Here is a 19,314-nt window from a genome sequence, read left to right as displayed (position 1 = left end):
ATGTGCCTTGAGGTTTCAGCCTGGGCCCCCCTCTTCTCCCAGAGACCATCCCCTGGCCTCAGGGACAAGCTCTCTGTTGACCACGCTCAAGTCTTTATCTTCTAGGTGTCTCTTCTGAGGTCCCACCAGCAGATCCAGTCTCCCAGTGGACACGCCCACACGAGTATCTCACAGACAGCCCAAATGCAGGGACCCCAACTGAATTCATCTTCTCTCCTACAAACCTGCCCCTCTTCCCGGAGCCCTTAATTTGCATATGAACCCCTCACCCCCACCCGAGGCTGTCCAAACTAGACTCATCATCCCCGGCAGTAGTTACATACTGATTTCTCTAAAACCCATCCTCTCTTCTGCTGCTTCTCTTCTGACCCCGACTCCAGGACCGTTCTTCTGGAAATGGAAATAGAAATGGGCTCCTAAGTTGTCTGACATACTGCTTTCTCTCCACCTGTTCTCCACATTGCAGCCAATGTATACATAAAGAAATACATATAAAGAAATGCCTATGTGTGTGTATATGTGTATATGTGAGTGTGTGTGTACTCCCTACCCTTGTCTGTTTTTGCTGTCTGTTGTATCTCCAGTATTGAGATCAGTGCCTGAAACATGGTAAATGCTGGATAAGTATTTAGTTGAATGAATGAATGAATTTACTGCTGACTCAATCACTGTGGCCAGAGGGATGCTGTACATTGGTTGGCTTAGATTGCAGTCATATGTGCTACTTGGAGGACTGGGGGTGGAACCCTGAGTAGTATACATGAACTGAGCATTGGGCAGATGAGGAATTCAAAATTAAAATACGGTCCATTGTCAGGAGAGAGAGAGAGAGAGAGAGGTTAGAAAAACAAGCCACAAATGTTTGTTACGTTCGTTTAGTCTAATTAAATTCAGTTCAACAAATATTTGAGTTCACAGTGTCTTGTTTGTTTTCTTAAATTAAGAAAGTCTTTGAAAAAATATATTTGTTGGACATCTGTTAAATGCAAGGGATTGCTCTAAGCACCTGGAGTTTAGCAAAGAACAAAATAGGCTGAGACAACCTCTTGAAGTCGATGCATAATGTTGGGTCAGGACTAGCACCAGAGTTCTAATCAGATTTTGTGTACTGCAGCCTCAATTCAAACGCTGCTACTTCTACCTGCATATCAAAATTTCACAAAAAGCAAGAATCTCTGTGGTTCTTAATCTTTAGGAGGCCACTGACCCCTTTCAGAATCAGAGGAAATGCTATGGATCTTCAACTAAAAAAAAATACACATTGTACATCACAAAAGTTTGGTGACACTTTCAGGGGCTTCAAAGACTCCATCGAACACCAGACTAAGGACCTGTGTCCTAAGGAAGTCCTGGCATTCAACCATTCAACGTATATTTATTGAGTGCCTACTATATACCAAGCCATTTACTAGGTGCTGAGGACACAGTGATGAGAAAAATAGACATGATATGCCGTCTAGGAGCATCAGGTCAAGGGAACAGACAGAAAATAAACATGTAAATGCATAATTACACACAATAGTGACACTGAAAAGTAGAGAGTCTTCTGAGTGACATCATCCAATATCAATTTGTACTCCCCTTATTTTGATAATAAATCTGAAGTCTGTTCTCTTTGATGACAAAGGATCCAGCACATTTGCGGGTGACACTGTTTGTGAGGGAGTTAGGTGATTACCTCGCTCAGGCGTGATCCAACTGGGCAGCGCCCTCAAACCAGCACTCAAAATCTTTCTGCTTCAAATCTCTTTCCTGGCACGTTGCCTTCAGTTTCAATAACTGTGCCACTGCTTATACACTACTGCATTTTTTCTCACCACGAAACCCCTATCAGGTAGGGACTGGTACCTTGAGTCTCCCTTTGTTTCCTGGACTTTAACGAATTATTCTCACCTTTCTCCTCAACCCCACACCTACCGTCTCTTTCAGCCCAACACAGGAATCAACTGCCTTCCTAGCTTTTTCCCCCAGATTCCAGTTTGGTGCATTATCTCAGCTGACTGATGAAAGTAATGGACATCTGTTATGTGATGGGACTTGGTCTTCTTGGTGGAACCCAGTGCGGAAAGCTGAATGTTGGTAGCCTTGTCTTATTTCACTTGCTCTCTTGAGATGCATTCCACCATGAAGTGTGGGGCAGCCGAGGACCCTCCCCGGGTGAGCAGTGGTGACAAGCACGGCTCCCTCCCGGCCCTGGAGGGTGGCAAGGAGGATTTATTAGGCAGGATAAAGGTGGGGTGGAGGCTATTTCTGGCAGAAGAAAGCAAGATGAGTGAAAGGGCGAGGCTTGTTTCTGGGGCAAAGAAGAGGCCCTGGTGGCTGAAGTGTTCGTGGGGGGTGGGGGAAGGTGGGAAATGAGCTGCAGATGGGGTTGGCACCCGGCTATGAAGGGCCCCGGTGGCCCCACCCAGGAGATGGAGGTTTAGCTGGCTGGGATGTGAGCGGGTTTGCATCTGCAAATGAACATGCTGAGGACAACGAGAGGGGAATAGGGGGAGCCATCAAGACAGAGAAGCTGATAAGAGACTTTGGAAATAGTACAGGATAAAGACAATGAAGACTTAAACCAGAACGAAGGTAGAAGGATGAGAAAACAGTGAGGAGAATGTAGAGAAGTTTGCAAGGTGGAAGCAAAAAATCTTGATGCCCATTTGAAAGTAGGGGTGGGTAAAACATAAGGAGGAATCGACAACACCTTCAAGATTTCAAGCTTAAGTGAATGAACAGAGGTGGGGCCATTCTATACGACAAGATATCCAGGAAGAAAACCAGTTGAGAGGAAAGAGTAAATTTGTTTTAGATGCACTGAGGTTGGTGTATTGACGGTTTTCTACTGGCCCAAACATTGGTGCTCAATATAAAATTATATATTGGGATATCCTTTCATCAGAGTAAAGGAGTGTAGTAGGACTGTATAAACTAGTGGAGTGCTGTGTGGGCATATGCACTTGTGTGTGTATTTTAATGTGTGTGCATGCATTTGTGTGTGGGTACGATGTGTGGTAATTTGGAGTGGAAGGAGGAGTACAAATCAATGAAAACAGAATTATGTCAGTGAAAACATAGAGTCGTTTATCATTTAAAACTTATGGCTTGTTCATCAGTGTTGGACACAAAAGGAGGTTATTATTATTTTTAATCTAGTCAAATTAAGTGACTCTGTTATCTGTCATCTTAATTACTGCATGAATACTTTTCTTTCTTTCTTTGGGAGCTCCCTCCCATGATAATTTTGAAACTTGCAGGATGTTTACTTGCTCCCAGGAGTCTTGATGACTGTATTATTGAAAGAAAATGGAAAAACCATCTCAGTCTGCCGAGGATTTCCATTCTGTTGCCAAGGTGGAGACACAGAGGTGGGTCACCTGCTCAGCATCCCGGGTGCCATTGCTTCATCTTCTATCGCATGATCTGAGTGACCTGGGCACGTGAAGCACCAACCCTGGTTCTCCCACATCCGGGAAGGTCATCACTGTTCACTGAAGCAAAACTCTTTGGTGACCTAAGGCTGAAGCTAGCATTGCTGGCCCAGGGGCAGTGTTCTGGGAACACGCGGAAGAGGTCTTTGCCCCTGTTAGTATTTCCAGTTGTCTGATGACCGTCACAGGTCTGGACTCTCGGAGTCACCCTGCTTTTTTTGTGGTGATGGTTTGTGTAGACACACTCACGGCCATTTTTTTCGGAAGGGATGCTACAGACGGCTAGTTCTGGAGCTACCCTTCCCCCCAGGGATCCATGTCCCAGCCTCTGAAGCAGAAGACTCTCCTTCTCTTGGATTCAGGGCTTGTTTCCTGGAATGAACAATATTTCTTTATTTGACTTGTTAGACTCAATCAAAACAATATTGATGAAAGTCAGGAAAGGTTTCACCCGGTTCCTGTTAAGCTACATCTTACCTTCAGGGAGTTGTCCTCAATGCTTGGCATCAAGTTGCATCAACATCATCAGTTAGTAAGTACTTATCAAGTTCCACATATTGCGTAACACACGGCACTCACAAACCAGGTCCTCCCTTAAGGATTTATAGGTGGCAAGTGTATAATTACAAACGAATAGGGCCACAGAAGGACAATAATTCAAACACTCTCTTTAAGTGGGAGGGATAGGTTAGAGAGGAGGGAGAAGAAATTGGGAAAGCCTTATGGAGGTCATGGACTTTGAAACTCAGAGTCATATTTAATGAACATTTACTGATGAGCTACTAAGTGCTCATCAGCCAGGTCTAGGCACTTCCACAGGCAATATTTTTGCTTTAAGAAATGGAATTCATTCTTAGGTACATGCTGTATGGTAAGGAGAAACAATTCTGTAACCTCATTAGGATTCAACCAGGCACTCTAGACTTAAACCTTTAATCTCACAATAGTAACTTGGAGGACACTATCTTTGCCCAAACGTACAGGGTCTGCCAAGGGTGGTGGCAGGAATTGCCCAAACCCCAAATACTTTGGAAACTTCCATTAGTGGTTGCTGATAATTGTGAATCTACGCACACAAATATTTTAAGAGCTTTCCTTTAGGTCCTTACATTTTCCCTCTCTTTACTGGTCTTGAGATCTTCAAGCCTGAATTGCTGATGCCTTTCCTAAATTCTAGTCACAGTATAGGTTAGTGTTTTAGGCAGGCTTTATGGGAAGGCAGGAGAAATTGCCAAAAAATATAGGCTCAGTCTGGTGGTGCTCCTACTTGTTCAGGAATGGACCATCATTCATTTTTTACTATTAAACTCAAATAACGTACTTATTGGATGCAAAATGCAGCCATATAGGGTTTTTTTATATGTAAATATTAAGAGCTTTATTATAGGAATTGACTCACATGATTGTGGAGATTGGTAAGTCCGAATTCCACAGGGCAGGCTGTATGTTGGAAACTCAATGAAGGTGATGTTGAGTTCTTCAGGAGAAGCTGGTTGGTGGAAAAGAGATGGAAATTGTCCTTTCTGACTGCTCAAATGATCAGTTCCCCCTTCAAGGTCTTCATCTGATTGGATGATACCTCTCATTGCTAAAGGCAATCTCCTTTGTTGAATATAGATGTAATTAGCCACAGATGCAATCAAGTGAATGATGATTTAAATCCATGAAATACCCTGACAGTAACAGCCAGGTTGATACTTGCTTGGACAGACAACTAGATACTGTAACCTAGCCAAGTTGACACGAAAGTAAGCATCAAAAAAGTCTATATTCCAATTTGTTTTCACTGTTTTTTCCATATTTTTTCTTTTAACTTTTTCAATTTTGAAATATAACATACATACAAAAAAGCAGCACTTTTCCAAGTACATTTTAACAAGTAGTTATAGAACAGATTTTATGCAGAGCATGGCAGAGTCCTGGGCCTGGTGCCCATAGGAGGTGTGGGGATTTGGGAGGTGGAGATGAAAGCTGAGGGCAAAGTTTGCCTACTCTCCAGTTTTGTCTTTTACCGCACCCTGTACTTATCCTCAAGTCCAGAGCGGTTTAGGATTAAAGAGATTGTCTCCATGGTAAATGCACAGGTTCTTAGAACCTGTGTGGAGGAGGTTGCTAAAGGGTTGCTGTTATTTTGAACACTACTGTGCTACCTCTAGGGTGTGTCTATAAATTAGGATGTACAAATTCTGGCTTCTGGGTGATGTTTGAAAACATCAAGATGCCTTCCTGAACCTGAAAAAGCTGACCTTGGAAGTAAAAGAAACTTACATTTTTATGTTAGACCTTATAACTTAAATCCTTAGTGTCTAGTGAGTGCTCAGTAGATGTATATTGACTGACTGAACCAAAAGTTAAGCTCTTGTGGCTGGGGGGTGTGTAAGAAGGTTGAATCATGAACATGGCTTTTAAAGAAATCTTAAACTTGACATCTTGATATGATCACCAGCCAATCCAGTTGTCCTCTCATCTATTCTCACGTGAGCAAACACGGCACACCATTATCTCCCAAACTGAGCCTGAAATTAAAGGATGTCAGAGGTGACAGGAAACTTAGAGTTCCCTTTATCTTCACTTCAATTTTACAGCTAATGAAACAGAGGCATAGATTTAATCCTTTTGAAGCATGTTAGTCCGGATTCCTTCACGGCTGTAATGGAAAAATGCTGATCTTTATTACAGACCTGAGCTGGGGTTTTGGAGATTAGTTTGCATAACTCCAAGTACAGTATTTGTAACTTCAGCACCTCTTCATTCAGCTCCTCTGCCCCCTTCCAACTCTTGAATTCTCATGGCCAAAGGATTATTTCTACAAGAGTAGAATTACAGAAATCTACATAGACTTGTGGAAATATATATATTTGGAGGAAGGCAGATGTTTTTCTCCCTAGCATTTTTCTAGGTCTAAATTTTTCTGGTCTTTCAAAATTTTGGGTCTCTGCTCTAGGTATTGGTAAGGAGAAGACAGTAAACAAGAATAGTTCGAGTCCTTTGACAATTACAAACTGTGCAGTGAGGTGGTCTCATACACAATTTGGAATCACGTTGTCACAGGCTATTACTTTCACAGTTTCGCTTGTTGTAGACTTGACCCTGTCTTTGAAAGCTTATACTGCATGATTTTTTTTAGTTGATCATCTGATTACTAAACTCCTATGACTTGTTGAAAAATTGTTCACCAGGATTTTCAGATTAATGTGTCTCCAGTGATACTCTCAGTATTTAAATAAGGAACAAAACCTAATATAGTAGCTTCGTTATGTTTTCAAGCTGTAAGGTTAAAAACTGGGGGTTTATCTTAGCCAATAAATCAGTCATTTATTATTTTAGTACATTTAAGTGTGCTCTTTGAAGATGTCATTTGATTAAATGACCATGCCAGCCTCTTTTATGACCCCCAAGTGGATTTGGAGAAATCCAGCCTAGCAGAATTCCCAGTAATTTGAACTCATTTGTTTTCTAACAGTCTGTTTCTGGTACTTTGGTCATCTGTGTGTGTCTTTCGAGCTGCTTTTCCAGGAGTGGCAATGCTTTGCAACAGCACTTTTTTGTTGACCTCTCCTGGTAAATGACGCGGCAGCTAGGAAGGTGTGTGCATGTGACCAAACTTATTTGGAAATTGAAACTGTGAACCTGAACTCACGTGCTCTGCATTGCGGCCAACACACAAGGGCGGAGGTGAGACACACATTCACATGGGACAGCCTTAGGTTTTCAGTGAGCGGAGCCATTGTCTCAAAAAAAAATGGCAATCTTTTTCTTAAAAGAATTTGGATGGGAATTTGAAAGCAAAATATAAGTAAGCTACTCTCAGCCAGGGTTTTCTAATGCTTTATTGATTTTGGTTTAGAATACCAACTAATAAATTTAAATGGAATGCTGATTAGGAAAATCACTCTTTTGTAACAGTTACAGTAATAATTGGTTCAAGTGAGAACCACTAATGGATATTATAATTTGAGAATGTTTGATGAGAATGAAGATATTTACATAGGCTCAAAATATCTCACCCCCACAAAGGAACGTAGTGAATTTACAGTGGAGAAATGACCATCCAACCAAATGATCATCAAAATTAAATTCATTAATAATGGGACAAAGCTACTAGCTGCCTCTTGAAGAGATGCCCTGAGAAGGACACAGTACCTCTTATGCATTGTTTTTGCCAATGATGCACAACTTGAATTTAATTATGAGGAAACAAACAAGCAAAAAAACAACTCACACTGGAGGACATTTTACAAAACAAGTGGCCTGCAGTCTTCAAAATGTTGACTCCATGAAAATCAAAGAAAGGCATAATAACTGTTTCAGATTAAAAGAGACATGACAACTCAATGCAACATGTAAACCTGGATTGGAAAAAAATTGCTATAAAGGATATTTTTGGGGAAAATTGGTGAAGTTGGAACATAAACTGTAGATTAAGTATTGAATCAATGTCACAGTTCCAGATTTCAATAATTGTCTGTGGTTATGTAACAGAATGTCATTTTTCTTAGGAAATCACAATAAATATTTAGGGATAAAGGGACAGCAGGATGTATGCAACTTACTCACTAATAGTTCTGAATAGATAGCTAGAAATAAAGCAAATGAGACAAAATGTTAAAGACTAGTAAATCTGAGTAAAGAGAATATAATAGTTCTTTGTACTATTGCAACTTTTCTGTAAGTTTGAAATTAGTTTCAAATAAAAGCCAAATAAAAAATAAAAAGAAGAAATAGTTCGCCCAAAAAAGTTATAAAGAAAAAGATAGATTTGATTTAATAAAGATTAAAACTGTCTATACTTTGAAAGAAATAAGAATATTTTAAGGTCAAATAACAGAATTGGGAAAACATTTGCAATGAATAAACAGCATCTATAAATCACTAAGAAAATACAAATTATTCAATTTTAAAGAGTGCATAGTGGATACAAAGACACATTTCATGAAAATAAATAAAATATAAGTGTCTTATTTTAAGACCAGTAGCAACCAGGCGCCTTTCGGAAGTACAATTTTGTGTTCCCCAAGTGTCTTTGTTTGACTACCTTCATGGCCTGTTGCTGTCCCCGCCTGCCTCTCCTAGTCCCATCTGGGCTGATGACACCACCACCCACCCCCTCCTCCAAACCAGAAACCTGTGACACAGGCACTGCATGCTGCATTGCTTCTCCTCATCTCCTCCTCAAATGGCTCTCTGCATCTTCTTTGTTCTACCCCCACGTTTTTAAAAAAATTAAGCTTTTCTCTGCAGTCTCCTTGGGACTTCCTCAGTTTAAGCCTTCCATGCCTCACCTTGGCTAGAAATGGCCACCTGATACCCTTCCCTAACGAGTCATTATGGTCATGTTGAAATGCTTTGGGTTATTCTCATGCTCAATCAAATCCTTTAATGGTTCATCAGCTCCCAGCTCCTGAGCACGGCATCTCAGGCCCTTCAAGCTCACCCTGCCCCATTCCAGTTTTCCCAGCCTACCTGCAGTTCTTTGAAAGTGCCCCGTTGAATGAGGCTCCTATTCTTGAGCCTCTATGCCTAGGCACTTGGAGTGTCTTTTGGTCTCACTCTTTCTTCCTTGTCTGCCCTGCTGTACTTATCCTTGGAGACCCAGCTTAAATGTCCTAAACATTAAGAGGCTTCCTCACCAAACTCCTCCAAGCAGAGCTAGGAGCTGCCCACCGGCCCCGTGTCCGGAGACATGATCGCCTTTCTCCAGAACTCTGAACACGCTGTGCTGTAGTTGTTGTGATAGAATAACTTTCTGGTGTATTTATTTGTTTTTAGTGGAATCCCTCCTTTCTCCACCCCCCACCCCCACCCCTACCCCTAGACACACTGCAAGCAATTGTCAGGCTTTGGGCTCCCTTGGACTGGAAGGTCCTCCCTGAATTTTACTTTATGTGAGAATAATACCTGAACATCTTAAAACCTGTGTGTGATCTTTGCAAGGGGAGCTCATGGGATTTACACTGGTTTAAAGAAAATGAAGATTTGCAACATTTATTACACCCCAGATTTATGTTGGCTCCATCTGGACACCTCAGGCGGGACTGTTGGGAACCCTCAGCCAGCATGCAGGGGCACCATGCCACTTATGAAGGATTTGGAGACAATACTCAGGACCCTGCTTATGAGCCGGAGTGCAGAAAGGATTTGCAGGTTGACACCCAGTATACTCTGTGCTTTTCTCACTGAACCACAGGTTCCTCCAGGGTGGGCCTGCTTTCTGCTCCCCTGTGACCTCAGTGTCCGGTGCTGCACACGGACCATCATGTGCATTCTGGTCTCTGTTTTCACAGACTGTGGAAACGAGAGAATGATACTCGGGTGTGGCCAAAGGAGAATAATAGAAAGGCACAACAGGCATGCCTCTATCTCAAGAGGTCTGGTGACTGATGACATACCGTGGATAATGACAGAGCTGGAACAGTTTAATGCTAACAGATAATTTGATTGACTGAGTTCTACACCCATATTTCTAAATTCCCTAAGCATGTGAATGAATTGTATGAATAGTCTTTTGTGCCCAATAAATGTTATTAGAAGTCTAAAACAAATCAGAGAAAATCCACATTTTCCAGGAAGGTGACCACAAACAATCAGATACAACGTTTTCTGAACAAAATTTTATCATATGAAAACCTCCCTTGTGCATGGTTAAAAAAGTAACCATGAAGATGTACCACATTTATTAATTTGCATTTAGGGACTAATCTTTGGAAATATTTTACTACTATTATTTAAAAGCATAATTAACTCTTTGCACTTACGGCGGAGGCTTACAGCATAAGGGAGCATCTTTGGATGAGTAGGAAGGGAACCAGAGCAGGTGCTGTGATGAGACGGGAGGCTTTTCTAATATACAGTGGAAATTCCACCAGAGGGGAAATTGGGTCTGTCTTGTTCATTTCTGAAAGCATCTCTGTAAGTGTGCAATAGGTGCTCAGTGATTATTTCTTGAATGATAAGTAAGTACACAACTAACATGGAAACAAGCTATGAAAGAGAAGGAATTATACTTTTGCTGTCTATTTGCCTAAAGCCTTTGGAGAAATGTTTATTGAAATCCTTTGTCCAGTTTTCAAATAGGTTATTTGTCCTTTTTTTTTTGGCTTGGGCAGGCACCAGGAAATGAACCTGGGTCTCCGGCATGGCAGGTGAGAATTCTGCCACTGAGCCACTGTGGCCTGCCTGGTTATATGTCTTTTATTGTTGAGTTGTAAGAGTTCTTTACATATTCTGAACACAAGCCCTTAATGAGATATATGATTTGCATTTATCTTCTCCCATTTTGTGGATTGTCCTTTCACTTTTCTTATGGTGTCCTTTGTGAGCATGAAAGTTTTAAATTTTAATGAAGCTCAATTTACTTTTCCTTTCATTACTGTATTTTGGGTGTCATATTGAAAAAGCATTGCCTAACCCAAGGTCAAAAAGATTACTCCAGTGTTTTCTTCTAAGTGCTTTTTTAACTTTCGCTCTTACATTTAGGTTTTTAATCCATTTTGAGTTAATTTTTGTATATGGCATCTAACCAGCACTATGGGAATCAAAGGAATGCAAGGACACATGACCTTGTCATGTTAGAGTTCTAAGGGGAGGAATGCAGGGACTTCTGGAGTATGTATCATACATTCCATAGTACATTAAAGAAATGAAAAACTGTATTATGCTATGTTCTGAGACATCAAAAGGGACTATGGCTCAAGAGGGCTAAAACTGAAATTCTAAACCCATAATCAGGAATTCTGGTGAACAGAAAACAGCACACAATATTTAAAAGAACATGTGCAGCTACAGAAGGGCTTGTTGATGGGCTTAGATATTTTTTTAAGTAAAAAATATAAAATGGTATTCTTATCATAAAATATACAAACAGGAATGGAAACATGCAATAAAGATAAAGGTAGTAGTAGTTAAGGTATTTGAAGAATTTTCAAACTACTTGATGTTGTACAGTACTTTTTAAATTAAAAATGAAACAAACGCTCTTGTACCTTCTGAAGTTTCCTTTTTTTCTTTTTTTTAAGCCACAGGCCTACATTCTTTATTTAAAAGAATAACCTTAATTGAGATTTATAAATAAGGATAAGCTATAAAGCTGCACAAACTGGATCCTAGATGCTCTTTCCCCAGAGGATTGATCAGCTTGGATTTTTTTTTTGAATCAAAAGCTTTTTATTTCATAAGAAAATAACAGAACAGGTGTCCAAAATGTATATATACAGTGTTCATGTAGTTTTTTTTCTTTTTTTGAGTCCAAAGTTAGTTCCAAAGTTTTACATATTAATTTTTTTTTTAACTTTTTTTATTGTATAGTATAACATATATACAAAGCAAAGAAATAAAAATCCAATAGTTTTCAAAGCGCTCTTCAACAAATAGTTACAGGACAGATCGCAGAGTTTGTCATGGGCTACCATACAATCCTGTCATATTTTTCCTTCTAGCTGCTCCAGAATGTAGGAGGCTAGAGGCTTAAATACTTTTTTTATCATAACAATTGACTTTTTTTCCTTCTTTTTTTGTGAACAATAACATATATACAAAAAAAGCTGTTAATTTCAAAGCACAGCACCACAATTAGTTGTAGAACATATTTTAGACTTTGACATGGGTTACAATTTCACAATTTTAGGATTTTATTTCTAGCTGCTCTAAAATACTGGAGACTAAAAGAGATATCAATTTAATGATTCAGCATTCATATTCATTGGTTAAATCCAATCTTCTATGTATAATTCCACCATCACCTTGATCTTTCCATACCACTTTTTGGGTTTTTTTTTTTTGGCTATGGCAGTTCTAAATTTTTGATATTGGAAGGTTCTGTCACTAATATGGGGTAGGGAGATGAAACTATCTGATGTTCTGGAGAGGCTGGGCTAGGTTTCAGGATTTATCTGAACCAGGGACCCATCTGGAGGTTGTAGGTTTCTGGAAAGTTACTCTTGTGCTTGGAACCCTTGTAAAATCTTATATATTGTCCTAGGTGTTCTTTAGGATTGGCTGGAATGGTCCTGATTAGGGATTGGCAGGTTATAATAGGTAGGAAGGTCTACCTGAAGTTTGCATAAGAGCAACGTCCAGAGTAGCCTCTTGGCCCTATTTGAACCCTTTTTGCCACTGTTACTTTATTAATTACACTTCTTTTCCCCCTTTTGGTCAGGATGGAATTGTTGATCCCATGGTGCCAGGTCTGGACTCATCCCTGGGAGTCATCTCCCACGTCGCCAGGGAGACTTTCACCCCTGGATGTCATCTTCCACATAGTGGAGAAGGCAATGATTTCACTTGTAGAGTTGGTCTTAGAGAGACTGAGGCCACATCAGAGCAACAACAGGGGTCCTCCAGAAGTAACTCTTAAGCATGCCTATAGGTAATCTAAGCTTCTTCGTTACCTACATAAGCTTCACAAGAGTAAGCCTCATGATGGAAGGCATGACCTATTGATTTGGGTATCCCTAACATTTGACACTTTTAGGATTCCCTGATGGTAAAGTTTAATAGTTTCATAATCTTTCTCTCCTCCCTCAGGGGACTTTTCCAATATTTTTTGATTATCTGCTTAATATACTCTAGGATGTGTCCAGGCAGTACAATAATCTATACAGGATTAAAGGACCTCTTTCTTATTCTGTGCTTTCTATGTTTCAGTTATTCAAATGAGATATACAGACAGGTTGAATTAGATTATGCACTACAGAAAATTTCAGTTCCAGATCAAATAAACCTTTCTTCCATGGGTCTCAAAGAGTATGTGTGGTTCTAAAATATAGACACTGTCTTCCTTATTCCTATGTTCTGAATTACTATACCCAATCTGTTTGGCTTTGTTCTTATTTCTAAATATCAGGTTATATACATATAAAATAGCCTCTCAAAATCCAGAAATAATAATCACTGCTCCGGACTTAATGTGTCTGCTCTAAAAGTTTACAACCTAAGCCCTTGTTTTTTTAGTAGCATTTTCTGAAAATGACCATACCATTGTTGTTTTTTGTTTCTGGCTTATTTTGTCTCACCAAATGTCTCACATGTTCATTCACATCGTTGCATGCCTTACAACATCGTTCCTTTTCTTAGCAGCACAATCTTCGTTCATAAGTATACACCATGGTTCGCCAATCTACTTCTCCGTCTGTGCATCCTTCAGCCACCTGCATTCCTCAGGCATCGTGTAGAGGGCCCAAATCCACAGTCCATCAACAGTCTTAATTTTAGATACTTTCATTGTTCTCAAGAGACAGAAAACCAATAAACACTTCCTCGCCAAATCGGAAATCTAAACCTCCTCTTAACTCCTGTTCCTCACCCCATTATTTTCCTCTCCTATTGCTGTGGTAGTGCTGATGGTTTCCTTTTGAACATAGCTCATAGCATGCAATAGCAGTTTTCCCCCTGTACCGTGGACTTAAACACTCTTTATACAAGAATCATATCTTTGAAGTAACTTTTATGAGAACTCATTCATATTTCTATTGTTGAGTCAGTGGGACATGTAGGTCTATTCACCCCCTTTCAATCTTGTTCATCTTCAATATGGTAATATTACTTTAGACCCACTAGAGAATCACCTTCACTCCTACCTATTCCCTTACATTGGAGTTCAACTTCATTAGATAATGGTTCACCCATCTCTAGCTTCTATGTATCTCTAAGTGCCTTATCTTCTGTATTATAAGCCTCTGATTATATCTTTATGATGGCTGTTGATGGGCATTTGGTTTGTTTCCATCTTTTGGTGATTGTGAATAATGCTGCTATGAACATCGATGTGCAAACGTCTGTTTGTGTCATTGCTTTCAGCTCTGCTGTGTATATACCAAGTAGTGCTATTGCTGGGCCATAGGGCAACTCGATATATAGTTTCTTGAGGAACCGCCAAACAGTCTTCCATAGTGGCTGTGCCATTATACATTCCTACCAGCAGTGCATAAGTGTCCAAGTTTCTCCTCATCCTCTCCAACATTTATAGTTTCCTGTTTGTTTAATAGCAGCCACTCTTATAGGTATGAGGTGGTATCTCATTGTAGTCTTGATCTGCATTTCCCTTATAGCCAGTGAAAATAAGCTTCTCTTCATGCACTTTTGAGCCATCTGTATTTGCTCTACAGAAAAATGCCTATTCGTATCTTTAGCCCATTTTATAATTGAATTGTTTGTTTTTTTGTTGAGTTGTATGGTTTCTTTGCATATACAGGAAATCAAACCTTTGTCTGATATGTGATTTCCAAATATTTTCTACCATTGAGTTGGCTGCCTCTTCACTTTTTTGACAAATTCTTTTGAGGTGCAGAAGCATTTGATTTTGAGGAGTTCCATTTATCTTTGTTTTCTTTTGTTGCTTGTGCTTTGGGTGTAAAGTTTAAGAAGCTACCTCCTATTACTAGGTCTTGAAGATGTTTCCCTACATTTTCTTCTAGAAGCTTTATGGTGCTCATTCTTATATTTAGGTGTTTGATCCACCTTGAGTTAATTTTTGTATAAGGTGTAAGATGGGGTCCTCTTTCATTCTCTTGGCTATTGATATCCAGTTCTTCCATGCCCAAATATTGAAAAGACTGTTTTGTCCCAGTTTCGAGGATTTGGGGGCCTTGTCAAAAATCAGTTGACCATAGATTTGGTGGTCTATTTCTGCACTCTCAATTTGATTCCATTGGTCAATGCATCTGTCTTTGTGCCGGTACCATGCTGTTTTGATCATTGTGGCTTTATAGGTTTTAAAGTCAGGGAGTGTTAATCCTCCCAGTTCATTCTTCTTTTTCTAGGATGCTTTTAGCTATTCGGGGTCTCTTTCTCTTCCAGATGAATTTGATAGTTAGCTTTTCCAAATCTTCAAAGTAGGTTGTTGGACTTTTGATTGTTACTGTTGGATCTGTAGATCAATCTGGGTAGAACTGACATCTTAACTATATTTAGCCTTCGTATCCATGAGCAGGGAATGTCTTTCCACCTATTTATATCTCCTTTGATTTCTTTTAGCAATGTTACATAGTTTTCTGTGTACAAGTCCTTTATGTCTCTAGTTAAGGTCATTCCTAAGTATTTGATTTTTTAGTCGCTATTTTGAGTGGATTTTTTCCCTTAACTGACTCCTCAGCTAGATCATTGTCTATATATAGAAATGTTACTGATTTTTGCACATTAAATTTATATCCCATCACCTTGCTGAATTTGTTTATTAGCTCAAGTAACTTTGCTGTAGATTTCTCAGAATCTTCCAAGTATAGTATCATATCATCTGCAAATAATGAGAGTTTTACTTCTTCCTTTCCAATCTGGATGCCTTTTATTTCTTTGTCCTGCCTGATCTAGCTAGAACTTCTAGCACAATGTTAAATAATAGTGGTGACAGTGGGCATCCTTGTCTTGTACTGAACAGCTTAAATTTTAAAATGCTTCATAGTAGACAAAAGGCAGTTTATCTAACCAAAGGTGAATGCACAATTATAATGAAAATTATATGGAAAATTCCAGGAAGCTGAAAGACCAGAATGAAGAAAATCTTGCAAATGAGCTTGATATGCATTCCCAGAAAAAAGTACAGAAAGTTTATAAGGTATTCTGTACCCTTTAGGAGGGGAACTGGCAGGTTCCCAAACTAAGAGGTTATTAAGAACAAGTCATGCCAAACAAATGTAATTACTTTTTGTGATTATATTGCTTGGCTCATTGAGAGAGGATAAAATGCATCTTGGCCTCAATCAAGGCAGTTGGTACAGGTTCTTATTATATCACGACAGACAAGGCAGAGTGAGTGATTTGGCCTTCTCTGACTTTTTGTCAACAACTTTGACTCACAGCCCTTTTCTTTGCCCCTCTAAATTCTACCGTTAGTCCCCTTTTCTCCGGGAACACCAGAATTTGGAGTTGAGATGAAACTACTTTGTACATTTCTTTTAATTTCCGGTGTTACTTATGAAGAAACTGAGGCCCAGTAAGTTTTAATAACTAGGTTAATATCACAGATTTAATAAATCTGACAGATTTTTTTCTGCAAATATCTTGATGCCTCTCATAGGTTTCAGCATGATTCTTAGACTGAACTAACACTACACATTTATATATATATTAAGTTCTTGGGATTTTATGCATAATCATTGTACCTTAAATTTATCGAAAATTGTCAGTGGGCCTCGGACTATCTGCAATCAGGGCATTCACTTGAGATAAATCAAATGAGGCAGATCCCTTAATTAACACATAATCCCTCTAGTTTTTCCTCAAAAGTCCAAAGAACTGGATAAAATTTCATAAGAATGAATTTCCCTCACAACTTCCCCCTTTCTTTCTGACCACTATTTGAATGGCTGTCCATCTGGGATGGCTGAGATCTCAGACGTTCTCGCTAAGAGAAAAAGAGAACAAAGTTACCTCATTTGCTTGGGTAGTTTCCTGACATTGCTCCCTCTTGGTGACCCTGGCTTTTCTCATGGGCTCTAGTAACTGTCATCAGTAGCTACAGGCAACTTCCTTCCAAAGGCTCAGTCACAGCAGATGAGGTATGAAGAAAGAAGGTTTGCAAGAAAGTGCTAGGAAGCCCTGCACATCTCAATGTTTTCATTGCCATCGTCTCCAGAAGTATGGAGGCAGGGGTTCTAGGATATGGGAGAAGAAAGAATGGCAGGAAGGGATGAGGGAGGGTGCCAAAGACTTTGTTATTTTGCTTGGGCCTGTGTCCAGAGCTGTTGTCTATCCTCTTAGTCTTCTCCGACTGCTGGTCTAACCCCAACCTCTACTTCCAATAAAACATCAGAGAAACCTTGCCATCCCATTTGAGTGCTCACATTGATGTCTGGCATTGGGATTTTCTAATAACCAGCTGGTCATTAGCTAAAGAACTTGCCACATGGACAACGTCCATGTGCACAACTGTTTGAGTTTCCATTTTGGATGCTAATATCACTAGAAAAAGGAAGTTTTTCAAGCTTGTTTTCTTTGTAGGGTTTGCCATGGAATATTCTTTTCCTCAAAGTGTAAGTCATTGCAGGTGCCACTGGAGAAACTCAATATTTGGACATACAGAATTGCAACAGGGTGAAAGAGTCATAGGGAAAAAATACAAGAAATGTAGGCACCAACTTGCTTTTGGTGTTCCCTTGGGAGGACTCAGAAAATTAGGTGGTCACACCCTGTCCCACACCCACCCCCCGGTGGAGCTTGGAAGGAAGCTCAAGAACTGACTTTAAACAGTTGCAGATCTTGTCTATTGTGTGGAACAGTGAGTGATGTGAGAGGAGTGGTCAAGAATGCTGATCTTTTTCATTCCTCTCCCAGGGACCTTCTTTAGGAGAATCAAGATTGGTTAAAAGCTTTTAGGGGAGAAAAACTGGTTAAAAAACAACATAGGAAAGAAAATGACATAGGGCAGAGGGACCCCCTTCCAAACACTGCTGGTGGGACTCTCTGGAGTGCAATTTGACATGATGTAGTGAGTGTTCAAAATGCGCCTGCATTTTGTCTAGTGATTCAATACTTAGTGATCTATTCTAAGGAAGCCATCTGAGATCCAGATTTAAAAAACGTTAAAAATAAAGATTTTTAAAAAGCATTATCAATTGGAGGCTCCCTAAGTATTCAACTAATAAGGGAATGGAAGAAAATTTATGGCCTGTTTACATGGGTATTAAAAATAATTCTTAGGGTAGAATGCTTGCCCGCCATGTAGGAGACCCTGGCTCAATTCCTGGCCCATTAACTGCCCCCCACCAAAAAAAAAAAAATAATAATAAAAATGATTCATAGGAAGATAATTAAAAATTTTGGGAAATATGTAGGTTGAGGTACTAAATGAAAAAAGCATCACATAAAATCACAAAGGTAGTATGAACTCAGCAATGTAAAAAGAGATTGTATAGGAAAAAAATTACGAATTTTGATGGGCTTATAAATTATCTTCAGTTTTCTTTATATTTTCCAATATTTTCAAATGACATGTATTAATTAAAATTCATTTATACCTACTATCCTAAATTTACTACTGTCTCCCTAATCCAAAGCTTTTATATTTTTACAACTATTTGCTCAGTTATACTATGATCTGGTAGGTTGACTCTGGATCATATGAACCCAGTTTCATATTTGTAAATTATATGCTCCAAGTTCCTTTAGATTTTCTGGTTATGATGTCACTATTGTAATTTGCAATTTTAGCATCCCACAGAACCGTGGAATTTTATCATGTAGTAAAGTGGTGATAAAGGCTTCTTTTTGAATATAATCACAGGGAATATGTGCTTCCCAAATTATGACCCTCACTCAGTCATGGCCCAGGGATGGGTTTCCACAGCAATAGAGTATATTGTCTTGAAATCACATAATGAGGAAGAGACTTTGTTTGGAAATGCAATGGCATAGTCTTGCTCTAAGGCTGCAAAATGAATAAATGGCCTCTAAATATCTTGAAAACCCTACAAGGATGTCCTGTATTCCTTAACAAAATATGTCATGCTTGGAGAAAGAGTCAATGTTGCTCAATGGTGATGGTTGCTACCTGGTGAGTTTTGCTCACCCCTCTAAAAAATCTTTACTGAGATCGAGGGGATGGGAGTGGGGTGTGGGATGGGTCAGAGGGAGGGTAGGGGAAAGGATAGGGAATAGAGGAGTTGAGGAAGACAGAGATGAAGTGAAGGAACCAGGGAGAAGGAGAGAAGGGAAGACCAGAGGAAGATGGAAGAAGACACTTTGTTCATCTGTAAGGTTGTTTCTGAGATGCTAGAAGGAAAGCTTTTAATTGTTGAGGATGCTAGTGGATTATCTTAGACAGTGAAGGAACTGCAGTCACAACTGAGAAGTCAGTAGTGGCAAAAAGAAAATTGAGTCTGAAACTTGACTTCTCTCATACTTGGTTCGGAACCATGCAGTTCTCTCACCACCAAACCCACTCAGCTGGGGGGATTGGGATAGG

The sequence above is a fragment of the Tamandua tetradactyla genome, chromosome 18, assembly GCF_023851605.1.
Source record: "Tamandua tetradactyla isolate mTamTet1 chromosome 18, mTamTet1.pri, whole genome shotgun sequence".
Lineage (NCBI taxonomy): Eukaryota > Metazoa > Chordata > Mammalia > Pilosa > Myrmecophagidae > Tamandua > Tamandua tetradactyla.
This window is presented reverse-complemented; position numbering follows the sequence as displayed.